General features: G+C 45.0%; 1 long non-coding RNA gene across 1 annotated transcript; it reads left to right on the top strand.

Moving 5' to 3' along the window:
* The first annotated feature begins 2,511 nt into the window (after nucleotides 1–2,511).
* Nucleotides 2,512–10,019, top strand: LOC112608504. The gene is made up of 3 exons (XR_003116002.1): nucleotides 2,512–2,582; nucleotides 9,064–9,342; nucleotides 9,708–10,019. It is a non-coding gene; the product is annotated as an uncharacterized LOC112608504 (long non-coding RNA).
* Nucleotides 10,020–18,454: the final 8,435 nt, after the last annotated feature.

The raw sequence follows: 18,454 nt of genomic DNA, 5'->3' as shown, positions 1-18,454 counted from the left end.
ACTGAGATGCTAAGCTTAGGCTATAATTAATTTACAATTTGAAATGGGGAGAAGCCTTGGTTGTTTCAAGCTAGTCAAACCAGAGGCTGCCTTAGGGCAGTGATTCCTTCTCACATTCCCATTAAAACCATGTGCCTATAAAAAGGTAGCTCCATGTCACCACAGTGGTGACCCTTCTCTCTGACTCATTTCCCATTACGAGCGCAATTAGCGTGCAGCGTGTGTCCTGCGAGATTAATGATCCGCTGGAGGGAAGAAGGAGGAACCTGGGGAATGGGTCTGGGTGGAGTCAGAGCTCGCCTCTCCCTAGGAGCTGCCTTGGTGCTGTAAAGGTAAACATCCAGGAGCTGGTTGGACTCCTGGCTGGACTCAGCCTCCATGGCAGGTGGTCCTCCTGGGGTGGGGGTGGGGCTGCCGCTGATGTGCACAGCAGGCTGAGGAGAAGCACCTTCCAGGGTCCCATAGTTCTTCCGGAGTGGACAGAATCACCCAACTCCCAGCCACAGCACCTGGGATGCTGCCATAATGGTTATGTCTCTGAGACAGAGACCTTCACAGGAAGAATTTCGTCTTTCCCTCAGCCAAATTGGTATGCTTAGCACTTTCTAGAACTGAAAGAGAGAACTAAGTGAGAAGATACCCTCTTTTATCCCACGAAAGAATCGAATCAAATATTCTTAACAGTTGAGCCTGTAAAGTTAGACATAACTGCGAGGTTTGTGGTCTAAAAGATAGGGATGGTGTGAAAAGAACTTGAAATAGAAGAAAGAAGTAAATAGCTGTGCCGAACCCAATCACAGAGTGTGGCAGCCAAGCTGGAGATCCGCAGAATGAGATCCTGTATGACATTAAGATTAGGTGACACAGGCAGGAAGAACACCCTGTTTGGAGAATGTTAGCTGAGTGACTGTAAAACTGGATCAGCCTGGCAGTCAAGGTTACTAACAAGAAGCAAGACAAAATTCCAGCCAGAAATCCACTGGTCTTAAAAACTCCTCAGCTAGGACAGACAACTACAAAAGTTGTGTGAGAAGTTAATCCAAAAGTTGTTTGAAATGACAACTGTTTTCTTAGTAGGAGAACACCTTTCAAACACTGGATTAGAATTTAGAATACTTAAGAGGAATCAACTCATAATAACATTATTTCGTGGTTATGGTGTTGAGACACAATTTTCCATGGGTCTCTCATATTTCTGCTCGTCTTGTGAGCAGAGGGTGTTTTTCTGAGCAGCTTTGGAAGACAGAGATGGTGCCCTTCAAGAACAAAGGGCAGGTTGGTTTGTTGTCTGATATAATAAAGATAACATCTGCCTCCAATGCAAAGGTCAAGTGGACTTACTGCCTATTATAAAAGATTCCAGATCTCTAAGTTCGGGGTTCCTCTCCTGTAACCCATTGTGTGTAAAGATGTCCCCGGGCTCTTCATATCACCTTATGAGAACTGGGACTTGAGGAACTGGTGTAAATACTGATACTCTGTCTACTACTATTGAGGCAACAAAGTTCTTTGTCTCTGATCCAGGATCTCGTGTCTTTTGCCAGCATCAATGAAACTTGTTAGTTGGAAAGCAGAGTGAACTCTCAGGCTCTACAATTCTTGACATAAGTATTTTATTCATTTCTGGTATCTATGTTCTTGAAGTACTTGGGAAATTTGGGGCTATACAAGTAATAGACCAACTTTGTGGTTCATATTAAAATTAAGTGATTTAAACTCATGATTTTTAATTTGTAATTAAGTTTATAAATAGTATGGGAACATTCAGAAAGACCTGGATTCATTGTTTATAATTGTAATCCATTAACTTTATGAAAATTACCTAAGAAATCTGGAAAGGTTTGGTTTAGCCATCAGGCAATTGAAGTAACTAAACAAGAAAATAAAATATATTAAATTTATAAATCCTATTTTAAATTATTGAATGAGTTAAATAACTCAGTTTGTATTGGGACCAAACTGTTTAACACTGCCTTAAATTATTTTCTTTTTTTTTTTTTTTTTTTTTTTTTTTTTTTTTTTTTTTTTTTTTTTGAGATGGAGTCTCGCTCTGTCGCCCAGGCTGGAGTGCAGTGGCCGGATCTCAGCTCACTGCAAGCTCCGCCTCCCGGGTTCACGCCATTCTCCGGCCTCAGCCTCCCGAGTAGCTGGGACTACAGGCGCCCGCCACCTCGCCCGGCTAGTTTTTTTTGTATTTCTTAATAGAGACGGGGTTTCACCGTGTTAGCCAGGATGGTCTCGATCTCCTGACCTCGTGATCCGCCCGTCTCGGCCTCCCAAAGTGCTGGGATTACAGGCTTGAGCCACCGCGCCCGGCCAAATTATTTTCTTAAAAATCTTAGATTGATTTCCATGTCTATGTAGAGAGTTAGAAAGTGTATCACCTCTACCCTAACAATAAGAATATGACAAATAAAATAGAAAATAATAACGTTCCTTGAACTCATCAGAGGACTGACCTCACAGGGCAACTAAGCAACTAGAATTCCAAAGAAGGACAAGCCCCTCCAAAGACAGGAAGCATGAGGGCAGGCTCATCAGTGTCAGAGCAGGGGAGACCAGCACAGACACCTTACAAGCAGGTAAGGCAAAGTCAGCTAAAATGCCAGTTGATTGGAAGAGGCCAGAAACAGTGGAAACCAGAAGGCAAGGGAAGGCTTTTAAAGTCTTGATAGACATTTTCTGTTAGTAGAGATTTCCACACCTAACAAATATACATTTTTAAATGGAGGTGAAATAAAGACTTTTTCAGGCAAATAAATGCTTAGAGAACTCATTGTTGGCAGCCCTCATCTGTAAGATATATGTGTGTGTGTGTATATATATATATATTTTTTTCTTTTTTTTTTGAAATGGAGTCTCACTCTGTCGCCCAGGCTGGAGTGCAGTGGCGCAATCTCCACTCACTGCAAGCTCCACCTCCCGGGTTCACGCCATTCTCCTGCCTCAGCCTCCTGTGTAGCTGGGACTACAGGTGCCCACCACCGCACCCGGCTAATTTTTTGTATTTTTAGTACAGACGGGGTTTCACTGTGTTAGCCAGGATGGTCTCGATCTCCTGACCTCGTGATCCACCCATCTCAGCCTCCCAAAGTGCTGAGATTACAGGCGTGAGCCACCGCACCCTGCCTGTAAGAAATATTAAAGGAAGTTTTTCAGACAGGAGTATGATGCCAATCAGAAACTTAGATCTACACAAAGAAATGAACTTCAGAAATGGTGAATATAAGGGTCATTTTTGCCTATTATTAATTACCTTAAAAATAGTTGACTATTTGCAGGGATTAATAAACTTTCTTTCTACAGAGGACCACATAGCAGATATCTTAGGCTTTGTGGGCCCGTGGTCTCTAGTGCAACCATTCAACTCTGCCATTGTAGCCTGAAGGCTGCCATGTAAGCAAATGGCTATATTCCAATAAAACTTTATTTACAATAACCAGTGGCAGGCTGGAATAGGCACAATCACAAATCAGTGTGCCTATCACTGGCCTAAAGCAAAAAGGCTCACAAAGTACTCTACTCTAGAGTTTAAGACAACAATAATAAAACATATGGGAGTATACTTTGTAAAGTTCTTGCTTTACAAGAACTTTGTGAAATGGCATAATATTTGAAGTTAGGCTGTAATAAATCAAATATGTACACAGTAAACTCTAAAGCAACTAAAAATAAAAAGAATAGTATAACTAATAAACTGAGTATAGAGCTAAAATGAAAACATAGAATGCTCAATCTGAAAAGCAGGTAGAAAAAGAAGAAAAAGGCCATGAAAAACATGTGAGTTTAATAGAAAACAACTAGCAAAGTGGTAGGTTTAAATCTACCATTATAAATATTTGTACTGATACAAACCATATGATACATATATCACATGTAAATGGTCTAAACACACAAATGAAAAGGCAGAGATTGTCATATTGAATTTTTTAAAAAAAACTATGCTGTTTACAAGAAATATACTTTTAATATAAAGAAAAAATTTAAAAGTAAAAGCATGGAAAATGATATATTATGAAATCACCAATCAAAAGAATATTGGAGTACCTTTGTTAGTATCAGACAAAGTAGACTCTGGAACAAAGAATTAATATGAGGGATCAAGAGTAACATTACATGATGATAAAGGTGTCGATTCACTGAGGAAGGAAAGGTTTTAGATTCTCTGGGTTCCATTCAAAACTAGAAGCCAGTAAATGAGTTGGAATAGTATTTCTCAGTGTGGTATATGCTATCTTCAAATTCTGAAGTGTTCTAATAAGTGTTATGCCTTTGTCTTACAGCTTGGAGGGGCTATCCTGAAATGCCCCAAATCATTGGCCCTCTAACAACTGCCACAGTAGCAGGTCCCTGAAGATTTTAGAGTGTATCTCCTATGCTCTGATGCATATAAATCCTACCAGGGTATTCAGAATACTTAAATTTCCTGTTAACTGGGTTTGCTTACCGTGATGTCCTCAATATGGTGGACTAACAGAATGTTCTGCAGAATATCTAGACAACCAAACTCCTTTGAATTATACTTTGACAAACAATAGGAAATTCACAGAGCTCTAGGCCAATGCTGTGAATGTATGTTGTTTTCTATTCCTAGTAAAGGCAAGTTGCTTCTGATCCTCTCTCCTAATAGAAATTTAAGAAAATGCATCTGCTATGGCTGGGCCTGGTGGCTCATGCCTGTAATCCCAGCACGTTGGGAGGCCAAGGTGGGTAGATCATCTGAGGTCAGGAGTTCGAGACCAATCTGGCCAACATGATGAAACCCCGTCTCTATTAAAAATACAAAAATCAGCCAGACATGGTGGCACGTGCCTGTAATCCCAGCTACTCTGGTGGCTGAGGCACGAGAATTGCTTGAACCCAGGAGGCAGAGGTTGCAGTGAACCAAGATCATGCTAGTGCACTTCAGCCTGGGCTACAGAGTGACACTCTTATCTCAGAGAGAGAGAGAGAGAGAGAATGCATCTGGCAGATTATTATACTTAGTGATAGACGTTGTGTTGATCTATTCCAGCACTTGTAATTGTGGCTACCACTTGGTTAATTTGTCAGTAGTCCATCTTCATCTGCAATGCGCCATCTCATTTTTGCGTGATGGGACTAGTAAATTATTTAGGGATATGATGGGGACCATCATAATGTCTGCCTTCCTTGAGCCTTGGAGGGTGGCATTTTAATCCAGAAAGAGACAGTATTTCTCATTTTCTATCTTGGCTGGGGTGAGGAATTTTTTAGAACATCCACTAGGCATTTCATAGCATCATGGCTCTTATTTTATAACAGGTTCTCCCACTATTAAGTATGTCTATTTTGATTATGAACTCAGAGACCAGGAAAATGAATAGCAGCTAGGGCATAGGTCCATTGGCCTCACTAGGAGACAGATTTGAAGCCAGGACTTTCCTCACATCAACAGAGGGTGTTGTGATGGCACTAGTCCCATGGTATCAGCTTCAGCTCAGATCTTGTGTCCACAGCTCTTCAAAGATCTGAGTCCTCAGGAGAAATGCCCATAGATCTTTTTGGTAATAGATAGGGGGTATCACTACTGTGTATGCTTAATGTGGCAATACAAGGTCATTTCTCAGGGGTACCCAGCCTCCCTTTCAATACAGCCTCTGGGTCTAACAAGTGGCTTAGGTCTGGAAACTGGGCAAAAGATCAAGATTTTTCATTGCAACAGCTGACATCAGTCTTCTGCTCATCAGCTTTTGATCTTTAGTTACATAGTTCAAACAATATGTTCCAGTCTCACTGCTAGGAACACCACAGTCTATTAGTTGCTACTCCCTGATTCCTGCAGATAAGAGCCCAGATTGTCCTTCTAACTTTGCTGCTGTTACAATCATTTGTCTACTTTGCCTTTGATGGGTAAGTGCTGCCAACTGTGCTGTGCTGTTCTTGAATCCCATCATACCCAATGTCACTAAGAGGGAGCCCAGACCCATAGCAGCCTAGAAAGGTCAATCACCAGAAGTTTCTCAACAATGTGGATGGCCCCCTAACTGACATATTCCTTATATTGCTAATGGAGAGCAAACCCTCTGGGCTCTCCCAGAGCCTGGTTAATTGGCAGATTCTCTGGTCTTACACAATAAATCTATTTTTGTATGCCTACCTCGCTAGACATTCTACCCTTTCTGCTGCCAAGGCAGCTCTGACATTAACAAGAGGTCATTATTGCTTGCAAGCTGTAAGGCGCTATCTTGGCAGTGCATCAGAACTGGTTTTAGGTGTTCTTGCCAGGATACTGCATCCTGAGCCACAGGAGATAGCCCACATATCCATAAACTCTCCTTCAGTCCAGCATACTCAAAATGCAGCCCCAAACATGTCTTCCAGGGTCATGTTGGTACATATTAGCTAGATGCTACATCCCTTTCTGAAACAATGACAGTACTTCTCTCATCTAACATTCTGAGGTATGTACCAATTATTGGCCTAAACAGGGATTGGCAAACTATGGCCCATGTGTCAAATATTGTCTGTTTTTGTAAATAAAGTTTTATCGAAAGACCCATTCATTTACTTATTGTCTATGCTGCCTTTGTGATACACTGGAAGAGTTGAATCATTATGGCAAACACTGTACAAACCACAAAGCCTAAATTTTTTGCTGTCTCTTTACAAAAGAAGTCTGCTGACCCCTGGTCTAGAAGCTGTGAGGGCTGATGGAGGAAATCTTGAGAAGGGCACTCATCATCTCAGAAAGCCTCTGCCTTGAGTGAGGACTTTGTGTGGTCTTGGGATAAGGGAAGGCTTTTCTCTCTACAAGGGAAGTGGGCCACTTCTGCAAGCCCAGAGAGTTCCAGGGAATCTGAGGATTGAAGGTTCTGAAGCATATCTACCTGAAAGTCCTCATTTCAGGTCCTCAGGTCCCCTCCTCCTTATCAGCTGCTTGACTTTGGCATAGAACATTTGCTGGAGCCATAAATTCAGACTTTGCTATTCTTTTATCAGATCATAAGCTTAATTTTCGGCAGGCTGTGCCATACAGTTACAGAGCCTGGTTAATTGGTAGATTCTCTGGTCTTACATAATAAATCTATTTTTGTATGCCTACCTTGCTAGACATTCTACCCTTTCTGCTGCCAAGGCAGTTCTGGCATTAACAGAAGGTCATCATTGTTTGCAAGCTGTAAAGCACTCTCTTGGCAGTGCATTAGGACTGGCTGTAGGTGTTACATGCTGCCATAGAGGTTTTCTGGCTTCTAATTTTGTGCTTTCTTTGATTGTTAGTTGACTCATGCTGGGCTATTTTCCCCCTTCAGGGCATTGATGCACCTAACAATCCTCAGTCATCTCCACCGCACTTGTATGTGCTGTCACCACCATAGCTCTCAAATGCTAGTGATATTATTGCACAAGCTGGTGCATCCTCTAGCACCTGCACTTCTTCCTGTATCAACCAGGCTCCAGACAGGAGTTTTAAAATACATCAGTTATTTTTACAGAGAGAATTTAATACCAAGAATTGAGGAACCAGACAGGTCTAAATGGGCACGTTGAGATAGGGTGAACAACCAACCCAGTTTGCCCAGGACTGTTCAATTTTTAGCACTTAAAGCACTGTGCTCTGGGAAAAACTTTAGTCTCAGGCAGATCAGGACTGCTGGCCACCCTCATTGAGGTATCACAGAGGTGGTAACGGCAGGAAGCAGCTATCACCCCAGTACTTGGGGGGGCACACAGGAAAGAGTTTTGTCTAAGTAGAGGGCACCAGCTAACTGGTGCTTGTATCCCTGAGGGGTGCCATGAAGCTGGTCTGGGCAAAGCCATTAACTGGAACCAATTGTTGCTACTGGAACCAAGTGTTGTAACTGCAAAGGTGGTGTATCATTGCTGGGATGAGCCTGACACCAGACAAAGGGAGGAGGCGAGAAGGAGCATGTCCCTTCTTTCTTGTCTAGCCTCCAGTTTTCCTCCAGCTTCCCATTCCCCCTCACCCCACCCCACCAGAGCCTAACTGGGAGCCACTGGCAGGGCAGAAATGTGGTAGATGGGAAGTCCTAGCCACAGTGTCAGAGAGCAGTACACCAAAGACCTGCATCCACCCTGGCATGCCGGCTGCTTACTGGGTGGAGCTGCAGTAGCTTATTCACCAAGTGAAGACATTCTTAACAGTTATGATGTATGCCAAGGGGTCATCACCACCCACTTACCACCAAGAACTGGGGCCTTGTTGCCCTCTGAGCAGCAAAAGATCCAAGAGCAGAATCCTACGAAACTCTGCTACCAAGACTGCTTCAAACACCAGCTGTCTCAGTTTGGGGAGCCCCCAAAGCAGACCCCAAGGCAAAGATTTGAGCACAGTGATTTATTTGGGAGGTGGATGGGGCAAATAAAGATGTGTTGTTGAGCCAACTGGCACCACAGGAGACTGTAGGGCTGGTCTGGGATGGGTCCAAGTGACTGCTTTGTGGGCTGCTTTAGGATCCAGATGACAGAGCTGAGGGAAAGAAGCATATTCTGCATTTCTTCAAGAAACACAGCCTACCTGCAGGAATGCAGGGGAGCACCTCAGAGGCTTTAGACTGTGGAGTGGGACCCCACTCAGGCTGCACCTAAGGCAGGGGCACGCAGTTCACATCCACCACAGCTGTGATGAGGGGCCTCCACTGGATATCTGGCCATGGCACACAGCGGCCACCACCAAAAGGACAGGAGGAGGGAGACATGAGATCTGAAGTCAGCTTGAGTGAGGAGCCTGAGATACTGAAGAAATCAGGAGAACGTGGAGGGTAGGGGGCAGTGCCTTAGTTTGAGTTACCCCCAGAAGCGATCCCTGGGAAAGGGCTCAAGCACATGTTGCTTCTTTGGGAGGCGAAGGAAAACATCATTAGGGGAGTAGTGAAATGAGACAAGAAAGGGGATGCGGTCTTTACAGGGTGTGTTATCACAGCAGCCATGGCTGTGGGTAATGGGAGCCTAATGCCACAGGGAGCTGGGAGCTTGCAGAAAACACACACCCTGTGGGTGGGAGAGGCTTCAGTGTTGCCATGCAGGATTCAAAGACTGCTTCTGTCATGAATTCTCCTCCTGGACTGCCTTGCCTGGGGGTAGAATGACCTTCTGTAGCTACAGAGAAAGGCTTCAGGCAAAGAGATGCAGCTCTGGGCCCCAGAGTCCGCTGGAGCACACTGGAGCTGGAGCACATTGAAGTGGAAGACAGGGCTGCAGGCAGAGACTGGGCAGCCTCTGCTCCAAGGAAGCTGGAGAGCCAGAGAGCAGATTCCATTAGAAGAATAACTCCCATTCCTCATGCATGAGACCCTCTGCTAAATGCTTCCCATGCACCACCTCCAGAAATCCTCCCAAGCCAGGACCCCAGCAGTATTACAGGTGGAATATCCCTTGTCTGACATCCTTGGGTCCACGAGGGTTTTGTATTTTTTTCAGATTTTGGAATATTTGCATATACATAATGAGGTATCTTGGGAATGGGACTGAAGTCTAAACATGAAATTCATTTATGTTTCGTATACACCTCATATGCAGCACACAGCCCAAAAGTGATTTTATGTAATATGTTAAATACTTCAGTGCATGAAACAAAGTTGTGACTGTAACCTGTCGCATGAAGCCAGGTTGGAATTTTCTACTGGTAGTGTCATGTTGATGCTCAAAAAGTTTTGGATTTTGGAGCATTTTGGATTTGGATTTCCAGAGTAGAGATGCTCAACTGTATTATTATTTTCATTTTACAGATAAGAAAACGGAGGATCCCAGAGATTTGACAACCTGCCCACAGCAATGACCAAATCAGACTTGGTGCTAGGTCTTCATCTCCCCAAAGCCAGCGTGTTCGTGCGCTCTGCTGCCACTGCTACCCGCTGTGCCCGCACATGATGTGAACTGCCAGGCTGACCTGGAGTTCTGTCTCCTGCGTGGGCTGCTTGCCAACACCAGGGTGGCTGGCCCCTGCCTGTGTCCGGTGCTGCAGTGTTGGCTCTCTTCGTGTGACGTTGAGCAGGTGGAGCTGGTTGTGCTGAGCCTGAGAAAACATCCAATGTGCCAAACTTTCTTGTGTGTTTCCCTCTGCTGGTTATTTAGTATAAGCCCAGGAGAAGAGCAAATCCTGCCCCAAACAGATGATCCTCGTGAAGAGAGTGGTTATGGTGATGATGCCAGCATGCAGCGGGGAGATTCAGCTTTTCAAGATTCTTCCAGCACTTTGCTTCCCACATTGCATAATGCTTGATGGCTACAGCTCTGCTGACTGTTTGGGAAAAAGATAACACTTATGTTCCTTTTAGAGACACTTTACTCAGTCCCTCCCGTGATGCCTATTAAGTAGAGAAAATAGTGAAATTAACCTGATATGCTCATCACTCAGTTTTGGCCATTATCAACTAATGGCCACTCTAGTTTCCACTGGGGCCCCATGTACTCCGCCCATTCCCTGGTTATTTAGGTGCTAATCCCAACATTGTATCCTTTTGATGCATTCCAAAGCAAAAATATTGATTCCTAAGCTACCCTTGTGAATTTTCTGATTCAGGAGGTCAGGAATGGGGTCTGAGAATCTACACATATTTTCGATTCTCCAGGTCTGGGAACCTACAGTATAAAGGAATGAGCATGGACTTTACAGAAAGAAAGTCTGAGTTTGAGCCGTGGCTTTGCCCAAGTTTTATAACTTTGGATTAAAACATTAAGTTTTTGGACCCTTGACCTCTTTGTCTTGAAGGATCACCAACTTCGTGAACTTGTGGTCCACTAAGACCCTCCAACATTTTTCACATTAAATAAATGCTATCAATCCTGTGTCTCTCAGCCTTCCTCTGCCTTGGTGTTAGGATAGGGGTGGCAGCTGCAGGATTACTTGTGAGTTATCCTCCTTTGTGGTGGTTGCATCCAGAAGATCTCTCCAAGCTGTGTTCCCCATCTCCCATGTGGTGTGCCCCAACACTGTGTCCCCTTTAGTCCCATTCAAGCCTCCCTCACTCTTTCTATTTGCTCCAACCCACTGTGCCCAGCTCCCTGGGGAACTGATGGGCAGAACTTACCCCTGAACAGTATTCTTCAATCACAAAATTCTTGCCCCTAGAGTAAAACTGACATTTGATTCAGGTCAATGATCGTTTTTGCCAACCAAAACCAAATCCTAATTTCCGTGGTTGGCATGCATGCAGTCATTTGGTGCTCATGAAAAAGAAAGCAGGCTTCACTGAGTTGCAAAAACAAGAACTTTGCTGGCTTTTGGTGTGCTCAGCATTTTTTCTGAATGAAGATGGCAACTCACAGTGAATACAGCTTTTTTTTTTTTTTTTTTTTTTTTGGTTATTTAATTAAATGGAGTTCAGAGGGAAGGGACATAAATAAACAAGACAAGCAAATTGGGACCACATTTGAACTCGAATGAGAAAGGAGCAGTTTCCTGAGGCGGAACACCTTCACAATGGAGCACAGCTTTATTTAGTACAACACTGCCCCTGCAAATTGTGTCCTCAGTTGTTTTAGGGAGTTAAGTGTAACTTGTGCTTTCACAGCGACAACTAATAGCAAAGAAAGGCCCTAGGAAATGCAGGGCTGCAAGAGACTGACTTACAGCTGGAATTTGGGAAGCCATGTGTTAGAACAAAAAGGAACTGCAACCACCTCATTGTATGCCTGAGAAACAGAAACCGAGATCTCATTATTTGCCCAAAGCTGCATGGCCAGTTGGCAGAAGAGCACAAACCAGCACACTGGTTCCTGACCAGTGCTCTTTCCACAGAGAGGTTCGGGTGGCAGTTAGAAGCACAGACACCAGGACAGACTGCCTGGGTTCAGACCCCAGCTCTGTCCCTTCCTGGCTGGATGATCTCGTGCAAATGAGTTAAATCCCACAGTGGCCATATCAGTCAGAGTTTCAGTAGGAAACAGATGGAACACCAAATTAGGGTCACTGGAGGGAGTATTTATAAAATGATCATTTCGAAGATGTGGGCGGAGCGTGGGGAAAACAGGCGCCAGTGCAGGGACACAGGGCCAGCAGTGTTAGAGTTGTCCCCAGCACTGAGCTAGAAGGAACACAGGGAGAGAGAGACTGCAGAGCCTTGTTCTAAAAGCAGTCATGTCCTCAGGTAAGGGAACCCAGACAGTCACCGTCATCTTGTAGGGAGGAAGCCAGGGTAACAGGTGCACGTCCTCACTCTCCCCTCTCTCCCTCCATTCTCCTGATGAGGCTCCTCACTGGCTAAACCCAACCAAAAGTGCTGAACACAGAAGCTTGTCTGTGTGGTCTAGCTAGACCTGGCTCCTGGAATGAAGAGCATGCCAGAGGTGGGGAGTATGCCAAGTGGATCTGTGGGAGCAAATGTAACTAGCTGGCACAGGGCCTCCATTTCCTCATCTTAAAATGGAATCATAATGGAACCCACTCATAGTCTGTTGTGAAGATTGATAACTGAATAGATGAATAGTTGCAAAGTGCTTACAATAGTGCCATATATATATATATAGTGTTTATCATACATATACACATTATTATAGTGCTTACTACACAACTACCGTAGTGCTTACCATAGACATGTAATATATAGTAAGCATATATATAGTAGGCAGATATATAAAAGAGTAACCATGTAGCAAGCACTATATAGACTTACTACATATGTAATATACATAGCAAGCATATACATATATAATGTATTATGATATAGTAAACTTTCCCCATTTGCCTTTCTTGCCACTTGTGCTACATATGGAAGACCCCTCTGTGGTCTGAGTTGTGCATCTGGTAAACTCTTTATTACCCCATCAATAATATTTATGAACTCAATTAACCTTACCATGCATTTTGAGTAGGAAAGTAAATATTTGTCTGTCCCTGAGCTAAAAATAATTGAACAACTTGGGGCCGGACACCATGGCTCATGCCTGTAATCCCAGCACTTTGGGAGATGGAGACAGGCAGATCTCTTGAGCTCAGGAGTTCAAGATCAGCCTGACCAACATGGCGAAACCCTGTCTCTACTGAAAATACAAAAAAATTAGCCAGCATGGTGGTGCACGCCTGTAATCCCAGCTACTTGGGAGTCTGAGGTATGAGAATCATTTGAAGCCGGAAGGCAGAGGGTTGCAGTGAGCCAAGATCACAACACTGCACTCCAGCCTAGGCGACAGAGCAAGACTCTATCACACACACACACACACACACACACACAAAAACACACACACACACACACACAAGTGATTTTTTTCCTGTTGATAACACGACCACAGCACACCTGTGTTCTCCTTGTGCAAGCCTGAAAATGATCATCATGATAACGTTCTAGCTCATATAACAAACTTTAGGACTGAAGGCTTTGGGTTCAATATTTTGGCATGGTGTTGAACGATTCCTACAGTTATTGAAGAGATCCATGCCTGCCATTCTTTTCTTTAGCTCTATTAATTTACATATATGTCAAACTGTATACATAGATTAAATAAGTTCATTTGATGTATCCCACTGACCTTTATTTCAGGATTATTATGAAGTTGTACTTCATTAATGAAATATACAACAATCATTTTTAAAAGTAATACACACACACACAGACGTATATGGGAAGCATTATACTTATTAATGTTAGACATTGTTATCAGCTGAGAGGACGTGTTGAGTATTCCAGTCGGAGGAGACATAGAGAAGGACCTGCATGACCCAAGTGCTGGCAACGACTCCAGAAAGAGACGTCGTTCCTTTCCCCACAGCTCACTGCTGCCTTCTCAGGAAGTTCCGAAGTCTATGCCAAAGGTACACGAAGACCAAAGAGGAGGCTGAGCACATTGCTGAGTCCACAGCTGGGGAACCAGCTTCCTTCCATCCTTTGCTTCCGTGTGGGCTCATTGGGCTGGGAGGGGAGGACTGACACGCCCCAGGCTCTTCTCGTCAGCAGCCCAAGGCCAAGGCCCTTCACCTGTGAGGACAACCTGACTTCTCCCTAGAAGAGAGGCTGATCCCCTTGTCTGGGAAGTTTTAAGACAGAGATGACGCCATGCCTCTGTGAGATGTTCTGAGGCTCTGGAGAGAAAGAAATGTGCCACCTGTCCACCTAAGAATGAAGGCAGGCTCGCCTCGCCTGGGGCCTCTGTACCTCTGGATTGCATAGGTAGCCGGAGGAGAGTGCAGAAACCAGGGGTGACCCGATGGGATGGAGGCTGCCTCAGCTCCAAGGTGGGGCAGGCTGTGGGCCTTTCTTATTCCTAGTCCCAGGTGAGGAGAGCATGAATGTGGAGAGACCATCTTCCAATTACACTTCACCTGATCCCAAGGCAGACCCGCTGCACCTCCACTGGCTGGGGAGTAAGAGGCAATCTTCAGTTCCGCCCCTTCCCAGCCCTGGCATCGCAGGAGACATCTCCTTTGCTGGCTTAAACAGGCAGTGGTTCTGACTATCTAGATAGATGGGAAAATAACATGTTGGAAGTGACAGCTCCAAGGAGCTGGAGCTGCACAGTGTGGGAGGCCCTGGGGAGGAGGGGGACCTTGGAGAGCCCCCATCGGCCCACCACTCTCCACCCAACCTCTGCCTGCTCAGGCCCCTGTGTGGGGCCACCCCAGGGCCCTGGATGGAGCCCCTGGTGCTGTATTCATCTGTTCATGCTACAACCAGTAGTCAGTGCACAGCTGCAACACAGAGCGCTAGAGGAAAGTAAGCTTTTCTTCTCCCCATAGCCACAGGCAGCTGCTCATGTCCCAGACAGGAAAAAGAGCCAGACGCAAAATTGTATGTTCACATCATTCAAATGTTGCAAAAAATAAAAGGTATATGCGCCTGTCTGTTTAGGAGAAAGGTCACTAATCAGGGGTCTCTCTGGGTGGAGAAACAGCAGATAATTTTGATTTTCTTCCTTGTAGTTTGCATACTTAAACTTTTTCCATGTTGATTCTGAGTCATGTTAATATTGAGAAAATACAAACCTTCCTCTGACTACCAAGGTAGCTCTTCCGGACCTTCTCCAAGAGCCAAATATCTCAGCAGCAAGGAACTTTCCCCCTCCTCCCACTCTTTGAGTCATGGAAAAATACCTTCCAGAAATAACAGAAGTCTGGTTGCCATTTAATCCTAACAACATCATTGCTCTGCCTCCCCCTGGTCCTCTCATAAGCACAAGCCCAAGCTCAAGCCCAAATGCACAGCATCTCATCTGCACAACCAGAGACAACATTATGTGGCCAAAATATCAAAAGCTTTGACAGTCTTCTCCCTTTGCTATGAGAGCCCCGGTGTCACTGGGGCACACGGCCACCTGACTGCAGGTTCTCTGGTCACCCTTGCAGCCCGATGTGAGACGATGACCAAGCTCAGACAATCCAACGGGAGCAACAGCAATCTCATTAAAGCTCATATTATTCACATAAGGTCATTTGCTTGGAGTTTTTCCCACAAGGACACCGGTATTCTAAGGACCCAGCTTCACCTGTGCAGATGAGGACAACTCCTTAAGATGTCACAAAGCCATACAACAGAAGAAAGTCAGATGTCTGAAATGACATGACATTGTGGAGCAGAGCCACTCCACTTACATGGGCTTCTAACCTCCAGTCTATTACATGAAAGAGAAATAAGCTTCCATCTTATATAACTCACTGTTCTTTGGATGTCTATGTCACAGCAGCTTAGCCTGTGCTTAAGTAACGCAGCAAGCTCATCTTGGTTTTACATTCCCACTCTGTAATTTACTAATGGTATGATCTGGGGCAGGTCACTTAACAATTCTGGGCTCAATTTTCTCATTTGGTAAAATGGAAGCGTCACTATCTAACTTGAAGGGTTGACAGAGTTAGAATGATGCACGTAAAATACCTCATACAGAGCCAGGCTCACGGTGCATGGCCCACAGCAAGATTATGTTTTAAGAATGATTTCTCAGATAATCATAACCAGAGAGTCTTTTGCCTGCTCAGCTTCTATGACCATCAGATTCTCCTCTTTGCAGAAAACTCACCTGTCCAGAGAAGCGTATGGCAGTCAGCCCTATCTACCTCTCCATTCTCCCTCCTTCCCTCACATCACCATGTCTTGGCTGCTACCTCATTCCCATTCTTAGGTAAAGTCATCACCTCAATCCCGTCCACGTGCAAAGACTTTCCCCACTTCATCTTCTTCCAGGCTCTGTCCATGTAGAATCCTTGGTCTTTGTCCTGTAGAAATGTCTTCTCAGCCACTCCCTGACCAGCCCTTTTTGCCCCACTGGTCAGCTTAACACCTGAGCCTGCTCCCGTCTGCCAGCTGCATTTCTTCTGGCTTTTGTCTTCGCTGAGTTCTTCTTCTTCCTCATGCTCACTTCCTTAGCTCAACTCAGATTCCTGTAACTGGCTACAGATTCCTGTAACTACCAGGCTACAAAGCGATGTGCCTGTAAGCCGCCCTTTCTTTCTCTACCTTCATAGGCAGAAGAAGGTCAAGGTCAAAGGCAGAAGTATTGGGTCAGCTGGGCATGCTTCAAATCCTGGCTCTGCCACATTTAGCAACATGGCTTGGTTCAAGTTACCCAGCCTCTCTGTGCCTCAGTTTCCTCATCTGTAATACAGGGAAAGACGACTGACAGCATCTTCTTCATAGGATTGCTGTGAAGCTTAAAAGATGGTGTGCATTAAAATACTTAGAGCAATCTTGGCACCCAGGGAGTACTCAGTAGATTTTAGCTGATCTTACCAGCATTTTTCCTGTGCCCCAGTCCCCAGTATGCTAGTTCCTACTACAGCGGTGGGAAATGCAGTGAAAATCTAGAGCTTTTAGGAAACCTGTAGCTTGGGCAAGGAGCCCCAATTCTGAGAGCTGCATCTCAGGGAAGATTCTTGGGCAGGATCAATCTACCCAATGTTCACCTCGCTGCCTAAAAATCTCCCTCTTCTCTCCTCCCTACCTCCCGCTCCACTTCACTGCTTTCATGTAGTATGACTTCAGATTCATCAGTTATAGATTTCTCTTGGCTGACAAGTGTCCTCTCAGAATGCAAACCCTTCTGGAAGAAGAACCAGGGTGATTGATCATTTCTACATAATAGAAGTCCTTTCCTTCTTGAGAATGTTCAGCTCATCTGCAGGACTGCCTGGAGCTTGACAAGCAGGGCAGAGAGAGCAGAGGAAGGAGTCCCAGCAGGAGCACAGACAGACATGGGGGAGAAGTTGCAGCAAGAGCCTAAGGGTGGCTCAGATGAGGGTCACGGAGGAGGGGAGGATAGGCACCAGGAAGTGGGAGAGGGTGCAGAGGCCAGAGACAAACTCACTGATGTGAAAATGCTGCTGAAAATGTGGTTGCCTTAAGGAATAGGAAAGGAAAAGACTTCACACGGAAAAAATGGTTGTAACTAAACTGTCTTGACCCACAGACTCCAGCCTGGGTTCCCTCTCCCTTGTGCACCCCAAACGCTTCCCTCAGCCCTATCCTCTCCCACTCTGACCTTCCTAGTTTGAAACCCACTTTCTATGTGGCTGCCTCCTGCCCTCCATGTGTTTTTCACTCTCTTTTAGTTACTAGACTCAGTTTCAGAATTTGCCCCAGTTTCTACGCCGACTCTCAGATGCTAATTCTACTACCAGTCTTTTTTTTTTCTTTTTCTTTTTTTTTTTTTTTTTTTTTTGAGACAGGGTCTCCCTCTGTTGCCCAGGCTGGAGTGCAGTGGCACAATCTCAGCTCACTACAACCGCTGCCTCCCAGGTTCAAGCGATTCTCCCGTCTCAGCCTCCTGAGTAGCTGGGATTACAAGCACACGGCACCACAGCCCAGCTAATTTTTGTATATTTTTTTTTTAGGAGAGAAGTAGTTTCATCATATTGGTCAAGCTAGTTGACCAAGGTGTTGAACTCTTGACCTCAGCTGATCAGCCCGCTTCAGCCTCCCAAAGTTCTGGGATTACAGGTGTGAACCCCTGCGCCTTCATACCGGGACTTCCGCTCGGTCATTCTGTTTACTCCTCTCAACTCCCAGCAACTCTGGGAGTCAACTGCACCTGCTAGCCATCTTTGTGGTGTTAAGGGCCATTCTGCTTCTGCCCCAACCAGTCTGTCCAGTTAAGGCCCTGTCCTGGGCACCACTCTCAGCCTGACCTCTCTCTGGGCACTGACATGGAGGGGTCTGTGTCCCAGGAAAGGGGTGGGAGTAGGGCATCCTCTTCCTCCTCATCTGTCTTTTTCTTAACCTAAATAGCATCTGCCACCCAGGACCCAGGACTCTGGCTGGGTCTGTAAATACTTTCGCCCAGCTACATTAGAGCTTAGGTGAATTGGACTTTTATTATGACTCTGACCAGTGGAGTTTACCACTAAGCAGAACACTATTTCTTTAGGGAAATAAGGCAAGTTCCCAACAAACAACTTAAAATGAACTTTTGAGAAACCACCTGTGCAAAATGAACTTTTGAAAAACTCCCCATGCACTTATTTACAAGGAGGTTAAGAGCAAGTGATATCATTTGATGGGCCTTGGTATTATTTTTGTCGTCACTTAGTGTGCAATTAGCATTCAAGCCACAT

The sequence above is a fragment of the Theropithecus gelada genome, chromosome 1 (genome assembly GCF_003255815.1).
Source record: "Theropithecus gelada isolate Dixy chromosome 1, Tgel_1.0, whole genome shotgun sequence".
Lineage (NCBI taxonomy): Eukaryota > Metazoa > Chordata > Mammalia > Primates > Cercopithecidae > Theropithecus > Theropithecus gelada.
This window is presented reverse-complemented; position numbering and strand designations above follow the sequence as displayed.